The sequence below is a fragment of the Carcharhinus amblyrhynchos genome, chromosome 9 (genome assembly GCF_965287045.1).
Source record: "Carcharhinus amblyrhynchos chromosome 9, sCarAmb.v2.hapA, whole genome shotgun sequence".
In the NCBI taxonomy this organism is placed as follows: domain Eukaryota; kingdom Metazoa; phylum Chordata; class Chondrichthyes; order Carcharhiniformes; family Carcharhinidae; genus Carcharhinus; species Carcharhinus amblyrhynchos.
Window position 1 is genome coordinate 20128206 of NC_137332.1, and position 24573 is coordinate 20152778.

General features: G+C 44.5%; 1 protein-coding gene and 1 non-coding gene across 2 annotated transcripts in view; one reads left to right on the plus strand and one right to left on the minus strand.

Annotated features, from left to right (window-relative positions):
- The window catches only part of LOC145347633 (dihydropyrimidine dehydrogenase [NADP(+)]-like), a 710299-nt gene that overhangs the window by 557671 nt on the left and 128055 nt on the right, over positions 1 to 24573 (minus strand). The window lies entirely within an intron of this gene.
- trnar-ucu (transfer RNA arginine (anticodon UCU)) lies at positions 1434 to 1524 on the plus strand. Its single transcript is given in 2 exon segments — positions 1434 to 1470; positions 1489 to 1524. It is a non-coding gene; the product is annotated as a tRNA-Arg (tRNA).

A 24573-nucleotide genomic window follows, 5' to 3' on the forward strand; every position in this document is an offset into this window, starting at 1 on the left:
GTTTCTTGCATGCTATGCAAAGTACTGCGAAGGAGATAGTGCAGAATGTTAGTGTTACAGTCATATCTAGGGTGTAGAATATATGGTAGGTCCATTCAAAGGTCTGATGACAGCAGGGAAGAAGCTGTTCTTGAGTCGTTTGGTGCAGGTCCTCAGACTTTTGTATCTTTTTCCCCGATGGAAGGTGGTGGAAGAGGGTATGTCATGGGACATGGACGTTGCTGGCTGGCCAGCATTTATTGCCCATCCCTAGTTGCCCTTGGAGGGCGGTTGAGAGTCAACCACATTGCTGTGGATCTGGAGTCACATGTCGGCCAGGCCAGGTAAAGATGGCAGATTTCCTTCCCTAAAAGTGCGAGGTGGTCCACTTTGACAGGAATAATGGTAGGAAAGACTATTACTTACGTGGCAAAAAACTGTAGCAGGCGACGGTGCAGAGGGACCTCGGGGTCCTTGTGCATGAGTCGCAAAAACCCAGCCTGCAGGTGCAGCAGGTGGTCAGGAAGGCGAATGGGATGCTGGCCTTCATAGCGAGGGGGATTGAATATAAAAGTAGGGAGGTCTTGCTGCGGCTGTATAGGGCATTGGTGAGGCCGCAGCTGGAGCACTGTGTGCAGTTTTGGTCGCCGTACTTACGCAAGGATATTTTGGCCTTGGAGGGAGTGCAGAGGAGGTTTACTAGGGTGATACCGGAGTTGAGGGGGTTGAGCTATGAGGAGAGGCTGAATAAACTAGGCTTGTACTCGTTAGAATTTAGAAGAATGAGGGGAGATCTCATTGAGACGTATAAGATGATGAATGGGATGGATAGGATAGAGGTGGAGAGAATCTTCCCGCTCAGAAAGGACAGTAGGACTAGGGGGCACAGCCTCAAGATAAAGGGGGGGCGGTTTAGAACGGAGTTGAGGAGGAACTTCTTCACTCAAAGGGTGGTGAATCTCTGGAATTCTCTGCCCGTTGAGGTGGTGGAGGCTGCCTCGCTAAATATTTTTAAGACGCGGGTTGATGGGTTTTTGATAAGCGAGGGGATTAAGGGTTATGGGGAGAGGGCGGGAATGTGGAACTGAGCCACGACAGATCAGCCATGATCTTATTGAATGGCGGGGCAGGCTCGAAGGGCTAGATGGCCTACTCCTGCTCCTATTTCTTATGTTCTTATGTTCTAAAGGACATTCGTGAACCAGATGGCTTTTTTTGGCAATCAACCATGGTTTCATTGTCATCAGTAGATTCTCAATTCCAGATTTTTAAAAATTATATTCAAATTCCACCATCTGCCGTGGTTGGATTCGATTCCTGGTACCCTGAACAATAGCTGAATTTTCTGGATTAATAAGTCTAGTGGTAATACCATGAGGCCATCAGCTCCTCATAAACGGCAGCTATTGCTGTAAAAAGCAGGCATGTCCAGTCTTCCCCTCAGATATTTAGGTGGCTCCGTGGCGCAATGGATAGCGCATTGGACTTCTAGTTTGTGTTGTAAAAGACACTCAAAGGTTCCGGGTTCGAGTCCCGGCGGAGTCGTGCCTTTAACTTTGGTGAAGGCTCATGGGATACAAGGCCAGGTATGTAGATGGGTGGAGAACTGGCTTGGGAGGAGGAGACAGCGGGTAGTAGTGGAAGGCTCCTTTTCCAATTGGAGGTCTGTCACCAGTGGTGTGCCGCAGGGCTCGGTACTAGGACCTCTTCTATTTGTAGTATATATTAATGACTTGGAAGAGGGGGTAGGTGGTGTGATCAGCAAATTTGCTGATGACACTAAGATGGTTGGATTGGCGGGTACTGAGGAGCAGTGCCTGGAAATGCAACAGGACAGACAGGCTGGTAGATTGGGCAGATAGATGGCAAATGGAATTTAATCCGGAGAAATGCGAGGTGATGCACTTTGGCCAGAATAATGTGGAGGGGAGTTATACGATAAAAGGTAGAACTATCCGGAGTATAGATACGCAGAGAGACCTGGGGGTGCAAGTGCACAAGTCCCTGAAGGTGTCGGTGCAGGTGCAGAATGTGATGAGGAAAGCGTATGGTATGTTAGCCTTCATAGGAAGGGGTATAGAATATAAGAGTAGGAGTCTGATGTTGCAGTTGTATAGAACGTTGGTTAGGCCTCACTTGGAGTACTGCGTCCAGTTCTGGTCGCCGTACTACCGGAAGGATGTAGAGATCCTGGAGAGAATGCAGAGGAGATTTACCAGGATGCTGCCTGGTATGGAAGGGCTGTCTTATGAGGAAAGATTGAACGAACTTGGGCTGTTTTCCCTTGAGAGACGTCGGCTGAGGGGGGATCTAATAGAGGTTTATAAGATTATGAAAGGGATAGATAGAGTAAATGGTGGTAAGCTTTTTCCGCTATTAGAAATGGATAGAACGAGGGGTCACGGGCTTAGGGTGAGGGGGGCTAGGTATAAGACAAATATTAGAGGGCAGTTTTTCACGCAAAGGGTAGTGGGGGTGTGGAATGCACTGCCGAGTAAGGTGGTGGAAGCAGGCACGCTAGGGTTGTTTAAGAGTCACTTAGACAGCCACATGAGCGGTCTACATATAGGGGGATATAGCAGGCCTTACTAAACATTGTAGGCTTGGGATTCCGTTTTTGCCTCAGGGATGTTACAGTCTTTGCCTGTTTAATAATGAATTTTTTGTCTCCACAGGCATTTAAGTCCACCTTGTTGACCAGCAAGGGGCATGCATGCGGCAGGTTGTAGTGGGCTGCTCTTGGATGTTGCTTCGGGAGTTGCCTATTGCTTCATGTCGTTAGTGTGCTTAAACTGGACCATCTCGAGGGCAACATAACAGCTCAGAGACTATCTCTGTTGCTGTGCGGACACATGGATTTGGGCCTGTGTCTGTGGGAGTTTGCACGTTCTCCCCATGGTTGCGTGGGTTTCCTCCGGGTGCTCCGGTTTCCTCCCACATCCCCAAAGATGCGCTTTTAGGCTGATTGATTGGGTAACAAATTGTCCCTATATTGGACCTCCCTGATCCTCGCACATTAGGTGTAGACTAAAATCATGAATAGGTCACTGAGACAATGGGACGGCGGCGCGGGCTCGTTGGGCCGAAGGGCCTGTTTCCCGTGCTGTGTTGTTCTTTGTTCTTTTGTTCTTTGTATATACTGCTGTTCCTTCACTGGCACTGGGTCAAATTCCAGAAATTCCCACTCTAACAGCACTGTGGGTGTACCTACATCACAGGGACTGCAGCGGCTCCTGAGGCAGCTCACCACCTCCTTCTGACAGGAAGGAAAATTAGTGCTGCCCCAGTCAGTGATGCTCACATCCCATTCATGAATTTTAAAAAAAACTTGAGCACCCAGTATTTCTGGAGAATTTGGGCTCAGAAGATCCGGCAAGTAACGTGGAGAAGCATCAAGGCATGAACAGTCTGAGTGGAATCAGACTGAGGGACTACCTTATATTTATTGCCCTTAGTTTTGAACTCCCCAACAATGAATTCCTCTCTAGACCTCTCCCTGCACACCTCTTTATCTAAAGACCTTGTAGTCACATTGCAGTGTTCTCTTTTCCAAAGAGCAGAATACCAATCTGTTCACTCACTTCGGATGGTTGTACCCTCTTAGTTCAGATATCATTGTTATAAATCATCTTTTATACTTGAGCTCTGCTTTTTCTGAGATGGGTCATCTTCATCCCAGCTCCCAATGCTTTCAAACATAACGTTGATACAGAAGTATGCTTTTATGAACAAGCCCAGGATAGTACACTTAACAACCTTACTTATGATTAGTTTAGTTACTGGTATTACCTTATGCCGCTACAGAATCTCTCCCCCTCCTGACCATGGTAAGCCATAAAGCAACATCACACCTTGGGGGAAAAGTTACAAGTAGGCTTACATCAACACTGCAATTTAGTTATTGTGGAAATCCCATAGTCACCACACTCTGATGCCTGTTTGGGTACTGTGAGGGAGAATTTAGCATGGCCAATGCACCTGACCACACAGGCATGACCTTACCGCCCACTCACGCCACAGTCCTGCTGCTGTGAAGATGGAGAATTTGGCGCCAAGCCAACTCGGTGTGCACGGCAGCGGGATGGGAAAAATTCCACTGGTACGAACGATCAGAAAACTCCAGCCCACATCTTTCAGACTGTGGGAGGAAACCAGGGCACCCAGAGGAGACTCACGTGGACACGGAGAGAATGTGCAAACTTTGCACAGACATTGACCCAAGCTTGGAATTGAACCCAGGTTCTTGACAGCTAACCACTGTGCCACCGTGCCCCAAAATTAAGTATCTAAAAAAAACTTATCAAAGTGACAAACACCTTCAACATTGCAATTTTATTTTTTGGCCAATCCTACAATTAATTTTGAATATCCTCAGTCATTTTCTCAGGAGCACAGGCTGTTGCATATTTTCATAGCCGCCTTCAAATAACACACAATTAGAAACAATCATTTTCCTTAAATAAACTAATACTGACAAGGGGGTAAAATGCTTCAGCAGCTGAAACAGGTCACTTTCAGTTTTAATGGGACTTCTGATCACATGGCTTTAAAAGAATTACCCACAGAATAAACAGGGGAAATACTGACCTCCAAAAATGGAGGTTAAAAAGAAACGGACAGAAATTTTTTGGACGAGAATGGAGGCAGGCGGATGCACAACCTTGCGCCGCTGACAAGCATATCGGTCTTACGGCATCACATTGCCCGCAGACCGTATTCCCAGAGTGCGATGGTGGGTGGAAGGACCATCCACCCACAAGCAGTAGGTGACCAATTAAGGTAAGGTTAAGGCCAATTATCAGAGGCAGGTTGGAATTGTCCAGATGCCCTGCAGGTTCCTCAAGGCCAGGCCAGCTGCCTTGAGGGAGCTGTAAGCGACAGAACAGGGTGGAGGTGGCATATCATTTCTGGTAGGCTTAAAGACACTCTTCATTTCTCTAGCTGTAGCTGATTCCTGGATTATTGCATGGTGGGGCTCACCCCTCTACAGTATTAGCCTGGGTTCTACAAAGTACCAGTCTACGGCCACTAATTGGCCAATTTAGGGAAAAATCAGTGCTAGGACCCCCAACAAGTTATGATCAAAAACCCTGCCCCAGAAATCTGGTACAAAAATCTAACAAGTCTTAAAACCAGCCACCTGGTTTTTACGGAGCCACAGTAAAGTTTAGGTGATGATTTTTTAAAAATTCATTCATGGGATCTGAGTGTCACTGGCTGGACCAGTATATTGCCTATCCCTGTGGGTATTTAACCACATTGCTGTGGGTCTGGAGTCACATGTAGGTTAGACTTGGTGAGGGTAAGGACAACAGATTTCCTTCCCTCGAGGACATTAGTGAATCAGATCGGTTTTTCCAACAATCGTTTCAGGGTCATCATTAGACTTTTAATCCCAGATTCTTATTGAATTCAAATTTCACCATTTGCCATGATAGGATTCGAACCTGGGGCCCCACAGCATTACCCTGGGTCTCTGGATTACTAGTCCAGCGACAATACCACTAAGCCACCCTCTCCCCTGAAGCAGGTATGGTAATTTGAAGACTTCAATGAGGGCTGCGTGCCTTCACTTTGACACAGTAAGGAGTCTCACAACACCAGGTTAAAGTCCAACAGATTTATTTGGTATCATGAGCTTTTGGAGCGCTGCTCCTTCAACAGGTAAGTGCCTTCATCAGGAACTTACCTGATGAAGGAGCAGTGCTCCGAAAGCTTGTGGTACCAAATAAACCTGTTGGACTTCAACCTGGTGTTGTGAGACTCCTTACTGCGCCCATCCCAGTCCAACGCCAGCATCTCCACTTCATTTTGACAGCATTTCTACTCTTAAGCACACAAGTTCAAGTTTCCTTGGCCTTAGGGAAATCCAATGGGTGAAAGGAAGCAAAAAGTTTTGAATCCATGAGGTAAATGTTTTTACAGTACTGACTGTGGGCCAGAGGAAAACGGAGGGTTTTCCTCTTAAGCTACCAAGCTACTTAAGTACCACCACCCACTCCACAACAATCTACTCTCCCACCCAATTATCAGATCCTTATTATTTGTTCCCTCTGTCGTTAGGCACCTCCTTCCCAACTAGAAACCTTTCCTTTAATCTTTCAATCAGGTTTCGTACAGATAAAATAATGCGGACATGGAAATTGGGGGATAAAATTTTGCCTTTCACAGTAGCCCTTGCTGCCCATGAGTACACAATAGGCCAACGTGTTAGACTTGATTCAACAGTCCAATTTTATATGTCGGCCAGAAAATGTTAGCTGGCAACACACTTCCACAAAATATGAGATCCAGTTTCATCAATCTATACTTAGGATAGTTTAAAAATGCGATTTTCCTGGGAGACTCCAGTTGTTTAGTGGACCCCCCCACTGGGCACCATGGCCTCTGCGAGCCTCCGGCAACTGGGTTTCCAGAAGAATCGGCATGGAGCTGAATAATTCATGCGCACGTCAATCTAAATACAATTTAAATCGCATTAGCGGGCCCAGGACTGAAGTCTCCAGGCCCGCTAGCATTTCCCCCTCCCTCCAGCAGTGGTTCACTCTAGAGGGTTTAGTACAGCTCCCCACTTGCGGACGCTAGCGGTCTGACCCCGTTGGAATGAAGGGTGGGTAACTGAGGCTCCCTAGAGGGTCAGGGGCAGAATCATAGGAAACTACAATGCAGAAAGAGGCCCACCGGCCCATCAAGACTGCACCGAACACAATCCCACCTAGGCCCTATCCCTACATATTATACCTACTAATCCCTCTTACCTGGACACTTAGGAGCAATTTCTTAGCATGGCCAACCTAACCCACACATCTATGGACCGTGGGAGGAAACCAGAGCACCCAGAGGAAACCCATGCAGGCACGAGGAGAATGTGCAAACTCCACATAGACAGGCCGGGAATCAAACCCAGGATCCTGGAGCTGTGAAGCAGCAGTGCTAACCACTGTGCTACCGTGCCGCAGGTTGGGGGTGGTGCCCCATGGCACTGCCAGCCCGGCCGTGCAAGCCTGGGCTCCATGGCACTGCCCAAGGGGCAAAGTTCAAATGCCCCAGGGGCACCTTGGCACTGCCCACTGGGCATCAGGCGGGTGGGGCTAATGGGCAGAGCCTGATGGGCATGGGGCTGTGGGTGGCAATCGGTGGGGTGGGGGGGGGGGGGGGGTGTTCTACTGCCACTCTGCATTTGAGCTGAGTAATTGAGGGAGAGCAGCCAACGATTTGAGACTGGTTATCATGTTTGGGGGGGACAGGTCAAGCTGCTGGGGAGGCCGGGGGGGGGGGGGGAAGGTCAGGTCTGCAGGGGTCAGGGTTAGGGTTAGGCTAGCCCAGACATGTTCGCAGGACCAGCGCTTGGGCCGTGCGGGGGCAAGGGGTGGGGTGGGGGTATGGCCAGCAATGTGGGGCCAGCCAGTGGGAAGCTGGCAGTGCAGGCTACTGCACATGTGCCAGTCTCAGCGCTGACACATTGGCGCAGGTGCAGTGGCCCATTTAGCACCCTGCTGCTGGCTTCTCCAGTGGGAATAGGCCCCACCCGCAACTTTTTGGACTGATTTACGCTGTGCACATAGTGCGGGAGATTCATCTTGAAACCCCTGCCAAAAAATCCTGTGCGATTTACTCCAGTTTTTACACAAATATAACACTTAGGATTTTTACACAAACACAGTACACACACGTATACATACACATACACACACAAACACACGTATATACATACACACACACACACACACACACACACACACACACACACACATATATATATTTTCAAACACAGAGGGAAAAACACTTTCAATTACCTGAAATTTATGGAGAATTTCACTTTACAGATACCACATGAATAACCCAAACTCTCCTGGAAAAATGTTTGATTTTAGTCTCCATTCCATTTAGGTTTTATATGAATTTCAGCATTCAGTGATGTTTATTTTGGTAGACAATCAATCAGTCATGTTTGTTTTCACAAGAGAACAGTACAATAGCACTTGTTTAGTAATTTTCCCACTTTGAATTCAAGGAATCGCCAGAGGCGCTAATGTCTATTCTGATTTTCACCTCAAAGCAATATTGAGTTCAGTCGCTTCGCTGCAGTAAATTGCAATCACCTAGTTCTGAATCAATGTACACATGTCTCTCATAAATGAAAATCAAGACCTTTGTAACGTCCTTTGGGTTGCAAGCAACCATTATGTCACTGCCAGTTGGACTAACACAATCTAATGAGGATGTCTGCGTCGTCCATTGGATTTGAAGCACAGACAAGAATCTATTCCACAGGATCAATATGCCATTCAGTTCTGGAATTTAATACCAAAATGAATGTGTTACAGTAAAAAATAAACAGATTCCACAACCACGAGGACCCTTTTACATGGTGTCAGTGTTCTCGTTATTATTCAGCCCTTACGTGGATGTAACAGATTAAAGAATGAATATTTTTATATGAAAGCTTTGAACATCTCTTCCTCCGAAAATAGCTGGCATTGTAATTGGCTTCATCTCCTCAGGCCTTTGCCTGTCCATTTCTACTTCAAAACTGACACTGTCACCTCCTTCCCATCTCCCCTGCCTCCCCCACCCACCCACCCACACTGCCCCCCTCCTCCTCAAAAGAAAATATTTCAAATCCCTCTGGCCTCAGTAACAAACATCTTCCTCTCTTTTCTAAAATTCTTGAAAGCACTGGTTCCCCTCCCAAGGTCTGTGCCTATCTCTCTGGCAGTTCCATGTTTAAATTCTATCATTCTGCCACTTTATTCCCTTCAGCACCATTGCGATTGCGGAGGTTTTTGTTAAAAAAAACGCATGGGATGTGTGTGTCACTGTCAAGATTGCCTTTTATTGCCCACCCCCTCAGTGGTCTGCGAGGCTATTTCTGACAGCAGTTAAGAGTCAACCACACTGTTGTCATTCACAGGCCACGCCTGACATCAAAGGCAGATTTCCTTCGCAAAAACACATTCATGAACTGCATGTTGTTTTTTCTTTTATTTAAGTCCCATAATTCCATGGTCACCATTATTGAGGCTTTTTTTTAATTCACATTTATTTAATTAACTGAATTTAAATTCCCTAACTGATGTGGCGGGGTTTGAACTTGCATTATATGGTCCAGGAACATAACCAAAGTGCCATCATAACCCACAAGTACAAAGTAGTGCAAAAGCCTGTCCTGATTAATGGATGCGGGAAGCATCGCTTGGTCTTTGATCTCTTCTTCATGAATACAGATGAGGGGCATAAAAATGGTAAACAAACATTTAGAGTCCCTACAGTGCAGAGGAGGCTGTTCGGCCCATCAAGTCTGCACCAACTCTCTGACAGAGACTCTCTTTCCCACTCTATGCTTGCAACATGTGACATTTACCATGGCTAATCCATTTAACCTAGACATCTAAGGGGCAATTTAGCGTGGCCAATCCACCTAACCTGCACATCTTTGGACAGTGGGAGGAAACCAAAGCACCCGGAGGCAACCTGTGCAGACAGGGAAGAATGGGAAAACTTCAGGCAAAGTCGGAAATGAATCCGGGACCCCGGACCTGTGAGGCAGCAGTGCTAACCACTGTGCCACCCTGAAATATCTAATTTGATTTTCGCCAATTGAACCTACAGGGAGCCAATCGGTCAGGAAGCCTGCAGGGACATGGGAGGAACGGAGAGGGGGGGTGGTATCAGGATATTGAATTCGATGATCATAATGAATGGCAGAGCAAGCGTGAAGGGCCAAATGGCCTCCTTCTGCTTCTAGTTTCTATTGTTTTATGTTTCTATGTTTGGGGTTAAAGTCCATCACTCCTTTGTCACTGCACCATGCAATTTTAATGGGCAAAGGGTCGACCAGATGAGAGGGGATACCAGGCCGACCAGATATGGGGTGGGAGAAGAGGGAGGCAATCTGGGGAGAAAACAGGGGTAAGGAAATTGGTAATGGAGGGGAATGTTGATCCGGGAGAGGGTAGGGGAAGTAGTGAAGAAAAATCGAAGGCCTCAGGAATGGTAGGCCACCATTTGGGGATCTGGACACAATGGCACCTCAAATAGATACCTGGACCAGAGGGTTCCTGCAAAGACACTTACGCCACACCCTCCAGAATCCACCAAGCCCTTACTGTGGGTAGGTTGCCAGGTTCCCCGTACCTCAGGAAACCCAGGTGACAGCAGTAAGAGGCCAAATGTTTTATGAAAGTGTGACTTGCAGCCTCATTGGCATATGTAAATCCGAAAACCCCTTCCTTGAATATGGTCAATTGCACACTCACCTTCCAATTTGAGCTAAAATTGGGAGAGGGTTTAAAATTCAACCCATCGCTGCAACTGCAGATCATTCAGCGATGAATGGCAGGTTATAGTTTATTTTTCACTATCAAAAGAATATTATACGACAAATACACGTAGATGTAACTGGATATCATTATTTAATTGGCCTCATTTAAGGTGCTTTAGAAATGCACGTTGTTGATGTCGATTTAATCTGATTATATAATTTCAAGGCATGAATATAAAATTGTTATGCCTCTAATAAGAATACTAAGTGCAAGAAATGCAATTTTTCCCTTAATTGATATTATCTAAGTGGAGTTGTTTACCTTCAAATGTAATTGATTGGGTCCTTTAAAAAGGTGATCGATAAATACAGCATAAAGAACAAATTGATAAATGCAAGAATGCATGCAAGGGTAGAAAAATAGTCTATAGAACATTTTGGTTCTAATCCTTCAGCAACCAAAGAAATACAGTCTATCAGTCATGCTGAATAGTCCAAATTGTCATGTTAATTACCTTTTAGAGATCAAGAAGAAATTTTAAGACCTCTCTTTCTCAAAAGTTTCACATTTCTGGTCTCCTTTAGATGAAGTTAGTTGTGTAATGAACATTTTATATGGCCAATTGAAAAGAGCAAGATCAATTTTTCTAAATGACAAATGACAAGCCAAATTATTACCAATTTATCAAAGAAAGCCTCTTCTTAAAACCTGACTGTATTCTGAATGCCATTTTTGCAAGATCAAAGCAGCAGTGAGCTATTAATTCACAAGAAATGGTTGTTCTGGACAGGGGCAGCACAGTGCACAGAGGTTAGCACTGCTGCTTCACAATGCCAGGGACACGAGTTCAATTCCGGCCTTGGGTCACCGCCGGTGTGCAGTTTGCAAATTCTCCCTGTATCTGTGTGGGCTTCCTTCAAGTGCCTTGATTTCCTCCCAAGTCCAAAGATGTGTGGGTTAAGTTGACTGGCCCTAGTGTTTAAAAGAATAGATGTTTGGAATTACGGGAATAGGACCTGGATGGGATTGTGGTCGGTACAGATTTGATGGGCCAAATGGCTTCCCTCTGCACTGTCGAGATTCGATGAAGTTATACCTATATTGTCCCCTCACCATATACATGGTTGTTGTATGTTTTATAGCTCAGAGCTATACAGAGACGATGCACCAGCTTATATATGCCTACATTCATAGTGCATTAAAAAGTCTGATCCACAGCTCCAGCTTCCAGCACCTTCTACAGTTTGTTTTACTTTTTTTTCCGCATCCATTCCTTGGCTTAATTAATCAAGCTTAAATAGTGAACAAATTCACATAATCAAACAAAGAACAATTCAACTGTTGAAGGTTCCACACACCTGACGAAGGGACACCGTTTCCGAAAGCTTGTGGGACGACTATCAAATAAACTGGTTGGACTCGAACCTGGTGTTGTGAGACTTCTTACTGTGTTTACCCCAGTCCAATGCCGGCATCTCTGCATCATCTCTGCCTTCCAGCCAGTTTTGATCTTCACCACTGTTGCATCTTGTCTTTGTTGGTCTACCACATCTGTGCTGGAGGGCACTGCTAATACCTGAAGCCACTGATGGAACTGGGATCAACTTGTTGAGTCTCCACCACCCTTCACATCATTGAATCTATCTAGTGGATAACTTCCACAAGCAGCTCGGCCAATATTCATTAACATTTCCTCATCCAAAACGCTGCCATTCTTACTCTTCTTCTTCCATCTTCAGTTGATCCTTCTAAACTTATGATACCCACCACCTAGAAGGTCAAGGGAAGCAGATGTATGCGAACACAATCATTTCCAAGTGCCCCTCTGAGCCACACGCCATGCTGACATGCAGCAATATCAGCGTTCCTTCACTGTCCCCGGGTCACTGTGGCTGTTTCTATGTAACACACAGACTGCAGCTCACCACCACTTCTCGAGAGCAATTCGGAATGGGTAATAAATGCTGGCCTAGCCAGCGATGCCCACATCCTATGAATGAGTTTTAAAAATTTCATCGCACAGGAAGTCCCAATCACTCAATAGTCCCATTCTTGTTGATTACTAGATGTCCTAATGTCTCAAAATTTAAATCCATAATCTTCTCCATTTTCCTCTCAGAGTACTATAAATGCTCCCCAAAGCCAGTCGTGCTCTTATTTCAGCCTCTAGTGCCTCTCACCCATTGAGTGTCTGAGTCTTCAGGTATTTAGAAGTACCAGGTTTTGGGGATTCTGCCTCAACACCTCTATAGCTCTATCTCCTTTTCTTTGTTTCTAAAGCTTATTTATTATTGTCACAAATAGGCTTACATTAACACTGCAATGAAGTTACTGTGAAAATCCCCTTGTCACCACATTCCGATGCCTGTTTGGGTACACCGAGGCAGAACTTAGCATGGCCAATGCACGTCTTTTGGACTGTGGGAGGAAACTGGAGCACCCAGAGGAAAAGCACACAGACATGGGGAAAATGTGCAGTCTCCTCACAGGCCGTGACCCAAGCCAGGAATCGGACCAGGATCCCTTGCACTGTGAGGCAGCAACGCTAACCTTTGTGCCACCATGCCGTCCAAGATTGTGATGGAATATTCACTACTTGCCTGCAGCTCCATAGACAATCAAAAAGCTCGACACCATCAAGGCAAAGCAGCCCACTTGATTGGCATACCTTCCGCAAACATTCACTCCCTTCACCACCGATGAACAGTAGTAGCAGTGTGTACTATCTACAAGAAGCACTCACCAATGCTCACTGGGTAGCACCTTCCAAACCCAGAACCACTAGCAACTAGGAGGACAAGGGCAGCAGATATATGGGAACAGCACCACCGTTCAAACCACTCACCATCTTAATTCAGAAACCGGAGGAGGAAACCCACATAGACGTGGAGAACGTGCAGACTCCACACAGACAGTGACCCAAGCCAGGAATTGAACCCAGGTCCCTGGTGCTGCGAGACAGCAGTCACTGTGCCACCAATGTGAAGACATTGCTGAAAATTCTCCGCTTTGACCAAGCCCCTGCTCTCTCCTCCTAATGCTTCACTGTCCTTTTCTCCCCTACATCGCTACAAAATAATTTGAATTTTGTTTTACTATTTTAAAGCCTTTATAAATAAATGCAAGTTGTTGGGAATCCAAATGTCACCAGATTTTCCTTAAATAAAACCTTAGATAAAGGTTAAAAACAAAATCTATCAAATGTGACTAGAAACGTGCTTAGAATTTATCAAAATCCACCTCTTTCAATGCTGAAGTTCAGATTTACAGAGAAGCAGGTTTTTGAGTGCTCTTACACAAATGCCACTAATGTGATCTCTCCAAAATTTGCACCTTTGCCTTCAGGCTTTTATTTGAATCGTAGAATTCCTACAGGGCAAAAGGAGAGCATTCGGCCCCTCCACTCTGCACTGACTCATCCTCCCCAGGCTCTATCTCTGTAACCTCATGTATTTACCCTACTAATCCCCCTAATCTACATGTCTTGGGACAATTTAGCATGGCCAATCCACCTAACCTACACATCTTTGAACTGTGCGAGGAAACTAGAGCACCCGAAGGAAACCCAGACAGACATGGGGTGAACATGCAATCTCCTCACAGATTAGTTACCCAAGGCTGAAATCAAACCCAGGTCCCTGGTGTTGTGAGGCAGCAGTGCTAACCACTGTGTGAACCACATGTATTTTGTGCTTATTTATTTATTTTTTCCATTATAAGTAATAGATATGCCTGCGGTTTAAGTTGCAAAATCTACTTGTTTTAAGTGCAGAGATATCAATCTCTCTTGCCATCTGCTTTTGAAGCTATTTGTCAGCTTTTTGCTACTTTGGTACATTATTGTGGGCATTTAGACATAAAACAAAATGGAAAAGTTATAATTAGTTGCAAACTACACTGGTAAGCTTTCTTCTTCACTCAACTGACAAGCACCCTGCGTTATCATTACACTTTACTTCCATGCTTCAGTAAAAACATCCGAAGAAACATAGGTTGATTCCGAAAGAAAATGATTTCTTAACTTCCCACATGACACCTTGTTTCCAGAATAGTTTTCACAGATTCAGAATCCAATTGTAACTGTCTACACATCAGCATAATGTTTTTAAAGCTTATTTAATGAAACCCATCAGGACTGGAAGATTGCTGCAAGTTATTTGCCCAGACCGTAACCGTTCTTGTTAATCATGCATTTAAAATTAGATTTTGTTCTCCACATCTCTTCATTAGCGAAATCTTTAATCTTATACTAAATGTCATGGAAAACTGATGAAATTTCCCAATGATCACGACCACATGATATAGTGCACAAAGGAACCTAATTTAACAAGATGCTATGTCACTGTAAGTGTTTAAAGGCAAAAAGAAAGCAATGTGTATGTGGTGCATTACAGTTATGCCTTGAACACAAAATACGCTCCAAGACTACTGCAAGAGGGTAATGCAAAGCTACAGGCCAAGAAATTGACTTGGGCTGGCAGGGAACTGGGAACAAGTCTGACAAACATACAAAATAGCAACAGATATAGGCCCTGTAGCCCCTTGAGCTTGCTCCGCCATTCAGTAAGACTATAGCTGATCTCTTCTTGTTTGGAGTTCTACGCATTCTCACCAAAGCCTCTACTTTCTCAGGAGGCTAAGGAAGTTCAGCATGTCCGTCACGACTCTAGCCAATTTTTGCAGATGCACTAGAGAAGCATTCTTTTCAAATGTATCACAGCTTGGTATGGCTCCTGCTCTGACCAACACCGCAAAAAATTACAAAGCGATGTGAACACAGCCCTGTCCATCACGCAAACCAACCTCACATCCAATGACTTTGTCTACACTTCCTGCTTACCCCCACTTCTATCACCAAGACCGCAATAAACAACGAAGAGTTGTAAACATAACTATTCCATCATGCAAACCAGCCTTCTATCCACTGACTTTGTCTACACTTGCTGCTACCTCGGAAAAGCAGCCAGCATAATTAAGGATCCCACACACCTCAGACATACTCTTTTCTACCTTCTTCTGTCAGGAAAAAGATACGAAAGACTGAGAATACGCACAAACAGAACAGCTTCCTCCCTACTGCCATCAGACTTTTGAATGATGCTATTATATATTAGGCTGATCTTTCTCTTCACCCAACCTGTAGTTGCAACACTATATTCTGCACCCTACCCTTTCCTTCTCCTCTATGTATTCTGTGAACAGTATGTTTTGTATAGTCTTCAAGAAACAATATTTTTCATTGTATCCCAGTGGATATGGCAATAATAAGTCAAGTCAAATTCTTGTCTACCTCCTTAAAAATATTCAGTTAGCCCCCCACTTTTATCACCTTCTGAGGCAGAGAATTCCAAAGTCGCAAAATCCTCTGAGCAAAATAATTTCTCCTCATTTCTGTCCTATAAGAGCGACGCCTAATTTTAAAAAAGTTCCCGTTAGTTTTGGACATTCCATAAGAGGAAAGATCCTTCCCCACATCACCTTGTCAATACCATTCAGGATCTTACATACCCTGATCAAGTCATCCTCCACTCTTCTAAAATCTAGTGCAAACAAACCCAGCCTGTCCAACTTATCCTCATATGAGGACGTGCTCATTCCAGATAGCAATCTAGTCTTACACAGGAATGAGCAGGCATTTTCCCCTCACATCATCCCATTATTGGGCATTGGCCAGGTTTGCATGTTAATGGTTGAGCTGTAGACGCTTGCTAGCCATCCCTTAACAAATAGCTAATGAAGAGAATTCCAATTTTGGGCCATTTCTTTCCAATCATGAGGCAAGTCCTTGGAGAAGGAGGTGGAGCAATATGGAAAGAGTACTGACCAGGAGCTGCTAACACTGTTTTCCCAGTAGGCCTGCTGTTCCTGACACCACATTCTGGTCCATATGTTCTTACATAATTTACCTGCTGTGGAATCTGGCAGTTCTCTCTCTCTAACAATCACTGATGAGGCAATATAGAAACATAGGGATGTAGAAGATAGAAGCAGGAGGAGGCCATTTGGCTCTTCGAGCCTGCTCCACCATTCATCACGATCATGACTGGTTGTCCAACTCAATAGCCTAATCCTGCTTTCTCCCCATAACCTATGATCCCATCCACCCCAAGTACTATATCCAACCACTTCTTGAATACATTCAATGTTTTGGCATCAACTACTTCCAGCGGTAATGAATTCCACAGGCTCACCGCTCTTTGGATGAAGAAATGCCTCCTCACCTCTGTCCTAAATGATCTACCCTGAATCCTCAGACTGTGTCCTCTGGTTCTGGACACACCCACCATTGGGAAGATCCTCCGTGCATCTACCGTGTCTCGTCCTGTTAGAATTTTATAAGTCTCTTTGAGATTCCCCTCTCAATCATCTGAATTCCAGCAAAAACAATCCCAACCTAGTCAATGTCTCCTCATACAAAAGTCCCGCTATCCCTGGAATCAGCCTGGTAAACCTTTGCTGCACGCCTTTGAGAGCAAGAACATCCTTCCTCAGAAAAGGAGACCAAAATTGCACACAATATTCTAGGTAATTCTTAACTATGGCCTGAATTTGCACACAGACAGAGAGGCCAAATCCAGCCTCTGGCACTTTTGCAAAAAGGGGAATGGTGGAGGTTCTACATTGTATACCTGGCATTCATGGGGGCAGTTGCCCATATAAAATAGCAACTACTACCCCTAATAATGTGTGCTTTTAGGGAGGCAGGTGTCCAAAACCTGAAGTGTACACAATAGGCCTAGTAGAAGCAGGTCTGAACCTTGTGGAGTCATTTTGCAGGGGTATGGTATCTTTTGGATGTAGTGCTAGGACACATTTGGAAGAGTCAGGAGGGCCCTTTGGTAAAGATAAGGCATCCATTTTGAGATTTACAATATCCCTTTAGCAGTAGTAATGTACTCTTTTGAAGAGGACAGGTACCTTTTGGTAGAGGTCATGTACTCTTTGAGAGAGGTCAAGTGCTGTATGTGAGAAGACAAATGCCATTTTGGATTGTTAAAACCAGACATAAATATGCATAAAAAGTGCATAGATACAATGGAACTGCTACAGCTGTCAAGGAACTGCCAAGCTGTCAAGGAATTGTCCAAATTCATTGAAACTGTCAAAACTGTAAACGGGTTTGACACTGCAAGGATTTAAAATAAAAAAAAGTGAGGACTAAGAACAAAATCACTGCTTGCTATTTGATGGTCTGTTAACATAAGACTGAGAGGTGTCATGATAGAATTTGTGCTGCATATTTGATTTTATAACCTAACATTATTACAGTGGGGTGCCTATTAAGTGAATAAGAACATAAGAACATAAGAAATAGGAGCAGGAGTAGGCCAACTAGCCCTTCGAGCCTGCCCCGCCATTCAATAAGATCATGGCTGATCTGTCGTGGCTCAGTTCCACATTCCCGCCCTCTCCCCATAACCCTTAATCCCCTCTCTCATCAAAAACCCATCAACCCGCGTCTTAAAAATATTTAGCGAGGCAGCCTCCACCACTTCAACGGGCAGAGAATTCCAGAGATTCACCACCCTTTGAGTGAAGAAGTTCCTCCTCAACTCTGTTCTAAACTGCCCCCCCTTTATCTTGAGGCTATGCCCCCTAGTCCTACTATCCTTTCTGAGCGGGAAGAGTCTCTCCACCTCTATCCTATCCATCCCATTCATCATCTTATACGTCTCAATGAGATCTCCCTTCATTCTTCTAAACTCTAACGAGTACAAGCCTAATCTATTCAGCCTCTCCTCATAGCTCAACCCCCTCAACTCTGGCATCAGCCTAGTAAACCTCCTCTGCACTCCCTCCAAGCCAAAATAGTTTGATTGACAGCTTCAAGTGGACATATAATAAAGATGATAATTTTAATAGTGAAATGTTTGTTTTCACAAAAGAGATTAAGCACTGAAGTGAAATATTTGTTTTCAAAAGAGACTAGCTGAAGGAATTTCTAAGTATTGAATGGTTTTATTTTATCAATAAGATAGGATTATTTAACATTGTGACAACCCCAACAGGCAATTTTATTTCATGTTAGATTGGGTCCTGAGGTTTGACCATCGTGGATATTAGGTGAGTTGGCATGATGGAAGTAAGGGAAAAGGGCAGTATGTGACGGGCAGAAGTTGACACTCAGTGGACATAGGGGCTATGAAGGACCATGGAAATGAATGATGGCCTGGGTTGGCATGAGGTCCACGGTTGTCATGGAGGGGATGGAGTTCCACACAGGTGGGTGCAGAGGCACAAGGTGGCATGGATGGGGCATAAAGAGTATGTGGGTTGAGGGCTGGTGGGATGTTTTTGTTTTATTGTTTCTTCTCCTCAATCTTTCACACAGTGCCAGTGCACAGTGGTAGCACCTTCAGCCTGCCTGTCTCTGCACACATTCAAGGGGCCCAACTTCTAAACCAGCCCCCTCCTCAACTACCATCGCATCGCCTCCACACACCACCCCTCCACCCCCTCACTTCCAGGCCTCTTTATCCTGGGCTGGGTTAATGAAGTCTGGAAACATTCCAACTCTGCTCACCTGCCCAGCAGTGAACATCTGGGCCAATACTTTACTGAGCACAGTTGGCCTAGCACCAAGTTTGGGGCAAAAGTGAGAAACAGAAGCCCGCTCGGTTTCTGTATCAGAAACCCGCCTCTAGTGGGGAAATTGGTTGCAGTTCAGATTTTCATTGGGATGAGCCCTAATTGGCATAGAGATGGGGTTCCTCCCTAATTCGAGCCAATGAGGGCAAGAATGGAGGTGGGTCAAGTGAAGTGGTGACTCAATCAGACATCCATGGCAGCCATCGCTGAGGCTGCTGGCTGTGTCCTGGGAGATGGCGCCAAAGCTTTCCATTGGACCAAGGAAAAGTAAAATTTCGCAAAGGAGCCAGAGGCTTAGTATCCAGAGGGGAAGGCAGATAGTTCCTCATCCTGGGGTCGCAGCCTCCTTCAGCACTGGTTCTCAATCATGTCCTCATAACTTCACCACTACCAGTAGATCCTTTATTCAAGGAGTGTCCCCATCTCCTTTATGTTCTTCTTCCCTTCTCCTCTGGCCTTCTGATGTCTGGCACTCTGTCCTTTCTGTGCAAGCTGTTTCCCCTAAACACCAACAGCCTTGATCTCCGAGGGTGCAGCATCCAATTCCATTTGTAGCCTTCCTGGTGGAGTGCAAACAGCCTTGCTAATGTTTTGATACCTGTGTGATGCCAGGAGGGCGAGGGGAGGGGAGGGGAGGGCAGTGTCGGGGGTGGGGAGGTGTAATGCACAACCTCCTAAAGCTCTTAGTGCCATCCCCTTTCCCGGAGATGGGCTGCCGCAACTGTAGCTTTGAAGGATTAAGTGCTTTTACCTAAGAGCACGAACACTTAATGTCTTTTAAACTTGCCTGGCCTCCACGACGTGGTCCTTGCCACCCTCACCTAGCCTACAGCAGACGGCTGCTTGGCACCAGCCATCTCCGTGAAAATCCAAAACTTTATGAGGATGGATTTTTAACCAGCCCTGATGATTTAAATTGGGCTTGAAAAAGAACACAGATCTGTGCTCCCTATTGGTGATGTGGAAAACAGAGGTGGCCCATCCAGACACGCCATGACGATGCTGCCAATGCTCCAGGCCACCTGCCTGCCTTCCAGGCTCTATCCAGGCCTCGGAAATTCAGTGTTTGGACTGACCAAAGTGATCAGTTCTAACCTTGAATATTTCTATGTAACTAGATGCAGCTCACAGAGCCTAATGAGTATAAATGAGCCCTCCGCATTTTTAATAGCCCTCATTAAAGCTACATAAAAATGCATAGCTAATGAATAAAACAAATGTTTTATTCATTTGTCATATATTATTTGCATCCAACAATAAAGAAGCATAAGAAATAGGATTTGCTCCACTCATGAACACCTTTCTAACTCATTACTTCATCATTTGCTCTGATATATCAAAACCCTCAATTGGATGTCATCTGTGATATCACTGGCAAGTAAATGACTTACACACAATCAACACTAGTCACATTTGCTACGCGCTGTCCCTATATAGAATTACGTTTCACAGTGGCTGGGTCTACAGACTCGCTGATCAATCTATGACCACAATCTTACCAGCCTGACCACTGGAATCGGAGCGGGAGAGCTTGGCAAGGTTCGTTGACCTCGGGTGGGATTTTATGGTTTCAGGACAAGCGAGGCCGTAAAATCCCACCCTGTACGTCTGTGAGACACACCTGCTTAGGATGAACCGAATAGTTACCTCAAAGAGCTTTTGCGAAGTTTCTATAGGAGCAGGAGTAGGCCATTTGGCCCTTTGAGCCTGCTCCACCATTCATTTTGATCATGGCTGATCATCGAATTCAAAATCCTGATTCTCCCCCTCCATGTCCCATGATCATTTGGCCTCAAGAGCAATAGAAACACCTAAACTAGAACAGGGTATTTTAATAAAAACATTAGATTTTAATGCTTCCCTCAAAAGAAATTTGACAAACAACATTCTTAGAATGCGAAAATCGTTTTCCACATCAATTAAAATGCATTTTTGGGTTGGATCTTCAGAAGTGCGCAGATAAAAAATAACACTATTTCCTTGGAAGGGAAATCGAAATGGTTCCAATAATCTAATTGCTGCTGCTTTCAAAGGATTACAGTTGCCAGAGGCTTGAAACCTTCAATGTATTCTCTTGCCAGGATTTTTTAGATTATAAAATTTTTTTTTTTTTGCGAAACTTGTTTTAAAATTAATTTGAAAGAGGCTATTTACATTGTGTTCCACAACGCAGCAATTAATTCAAATCCTACTAGCAGATATGTAGCTCAACTCTTAAAATGAAGCAGAATGAAGTTTTGCTTGGAGCTATCTTTAAGGTCACAGTTTATGCGTGCATTTCAGAAGATCCGGGAAACAACAATATCTCGTTAACACGAATGCCCATAATAAGATAAATTGTCACTATGGTCGCTTATCACTCTTGTCAGTTGTGTTCAGGGTTGTATTTTAGCGCCAACTTAATTCAAACTTCAAGCGCAATGGGTCCAAATCACTGTTACACCCATTCCAATCACAAAACTATACCTACATTCATTTGGGTCATGCCTGACCATCAAACTCAATAAAATCGGTGCACCATTTTTCCACCTCTGGCTTTTCCTCTCTGCTCCCGCCCCCTTTTCCTTAAACACCTCTCCTCATTAGCTCATTGTAATAATCTTCAGAGGCAAAAGTCCTTTCACCAAAATCCCTTTATTTACAAACTCTAACAGCAATACACAGAGTGCTATCAATCAGCAGTCTACCTTCTGGAGTGCCAGAGGAACTGACACTCCCAGTTAAATACAAGGAAAAGACTCCCTGACTGGCCCATCAATTGGCTCCTTAAATAGAGAGTTCACATCCCAATAGGCCAAACTCAATGGCCTGATTGAAGTCATCAAGCTCACCAACTCTAAACTTTATTCCCTCCTCAGTTTCCTCTTTCTGTCTCTCCTCCTCAGTCTCTCCTTCCACTGCAGACTGAAGTGTTCGATGCTTTCAAACCATTCTTTCATGCTATTGGACTCCAGTTGACCATTGGATCTGCATTTCCGAAATCCCAATATATGATGTGCCGATGGGCCTTGGTTTACCACCAACTCGACAACTCAATAACCCTGTGCTGGTTGGCACATCGATCTACTCCCAATTTTGCAGCCTTGTGCCCATTCTGACCCACTCCTCGATGTAAAGCATTGGCCTTCTCAAAAATCATGAGTGCTACACCAGCAATAGCACAACACAAAACTCTTGGCTTGTTTGCCCCCACCTTTCTGTGTCAGCAGCCCTTAACCAACTCTCAAATCTAGCTCAGCCACCTGTTGTAATTTTGCACCTAGAGACTGATCTGCTGATTCGTTCTCACAACAGAGATCTTTTAAAAATTCATTCATGGCCATAACTGGAAAGGCTAACACATCTTGCCCATCTCCAACTGCCCTTGAACTGGGTAGCTCACTGGGTCATTTCAGAGGGCTATCAAAAGTCAACCACATTGTTGTGGATCTGGAGTCACATGTAGATCTGATCAGGTAAAGATGGGCAGATTTCCTTCCCTGAAGATCATGAAAGTACCAGATGGCTTTCCTCAAACAATTGATGGTAATTCCATGGACACCATGACTATGACTAGATTTTAATTCTAGATTTATTAATTGAATTCAAAGGCTATAGGCGACCATGGTTGGGATTTGAACCTATGCTCTTGGAGCATTAGCCTCAGGATTACTGGTCAGGTGACATTACCACAATGCTACCAACTCCCTCTTTGAGTGAGGCACATTCTAGTTAAATTAAAAAAATGCATTTATTAACATAATGCTAGGTTCCAAAAGTATTAATAACACATTGCACCTCAACCTTCAATTCAGCACTCCCATTTCTTGGATGACTGTTGGTAATAATTCTGTTATTATCATTCACACCTCCTCTTGATCTATTTTTTGTTTCTCTCCTATCCCCCTCTGCTTTGTGCCATTATCCCTTTCCAGCTTTCCACCCTATCACAGACCTCCCCTTTGTTATTTTTCTCTCTCTCCCTGTTCCAGCTTTTTCCTACCTCTGAACCAACCTCGAAAGGCAAATGCTATGTTAGCATTCATTTTGAAAGGACCAAAACACAACAGCAGGGATGTACTGCTGAGGCTCTATAAGGCTTTGATCAGCTCATATTCAAAATATTGTGAGCAATTTTGGATCCCGTATCTAAGCAAGGGTGTGTTGGTCTTGGATAGGGTCCAGAGCAGGTTCACAAGAATGATCTCAGGAATGAAAGTCTTGGCTTATGAGGAGCGTTTGAAGACTCTGGGTCTGTACTCCATCAATGCAGTTTAGAAGGATGAGGGGATACTCATTGAAACCCACAGAATACTGAGTGGCCTGGATAGAATGGACATGGAGAAGATGTTTCCATTAGTAGGAGAGACCAGGATCTGAGGGCACAGCCTCAGAGTAAAGGGATGACCCTTTAGAACTGAGAGGAGGAGGAATTTCTACAGCCAGAGGGGAGTGAATCTGTGGAATTCATTGTCACAGAAGGCTGTGGAGGCCAGGACACTGAGTATATTTAAGGCAGATAGATAGGTTCTTAACTGGTAAGGAAAACAAAGGATATGGGGAAAAGGTGGGAGAATGGGGTTGAGAAAGATAGCTTCTATGATCGAATGGTGGGCTGAATGGTCTAATTCTGCTCCTGTATCTTACAGCATTATGGTCTAAAGCCTGTTACATCTCTACCCTGTTCATTTCCAAAGAACAGCCATCAACCTAAATTTCCTTCTATCTTTGTCTCGCTTCAGGATTTTCTGTTTTTAATTTCAGATTTCCATCATCCACAGTCATTTGCTTGTACATGTTGCAGTGGTGTTGTCTTAACGGAGTTAGTGGGAAACTAATACAGCAGCCCTGGGTGAAGATGCTGGGTGCAGGGGCAAGGACAAAACAGCAGTACCTTGCACTGACGCTACATGCTCGGCACAGCTTGGAAGCTGATGTGGCTGATTTAATTCTGAAACTAAATCATGACGGGCACTAGGATTAGCTCGAGTTTTTCAATGTTCACATTTTCTCAAGTTTGAACCCTTCTGTCCTCTGGGTGATTTCAAAAATTACAAGCATGTACACACTTGAATCTGGCTAAGTGCTTGTCAATATGTGAGTATAATAGACCCTGCAGTGGTGCTTTTTTAATATAACATGTTTTTAGGTGCGCTTTCCATCCAGCTGGTTGAGGGAAGTCAAGTAATAGGAAAGAAAGCTGGGTGAATAATCCTGTTTAGAGTCGTATTCCCCACCGTATCAGTCTGACATTTCAATTTCCTACATCAACTAACAGAGTTGTGTACATCTGAATCTAGTTCAACTCTGCATGATAGTCCCTCATTTACTTGAGACTTTTCTGATGATGTCCTTGAAATTCAGATTGGCAATTTGGAGTGGCTAAATATAACTTGAGCTTTCCGCTGGTTTACTTGATTCCGAGTGTCAATGATTTTTCTGGTACCAATCACTTTAAAGTTCAACCACAGGAGTAACAACATCGGACGCTGGACTTGCAGACAGTTCACAGTTTGATTTCTTCTGTGCATGCTGATGTGCGATCAGGTCCTGTCTGCGCTAGTTTAATGTAGCCACAAACCCATTTAAAACAAAACGAGCTCACAACTGAGTTAGAATAGCAAAGACTGGGATTTAACGTCAACATCTAAATAAGTCCAGTAAACATCTCACAAGGAGGAATTTAAATCTACTACAGTTAAGGGGATTGGGTTGATTGAACAAGAACAAAGAACACAGTACAGCACAGGAACAGACCCAT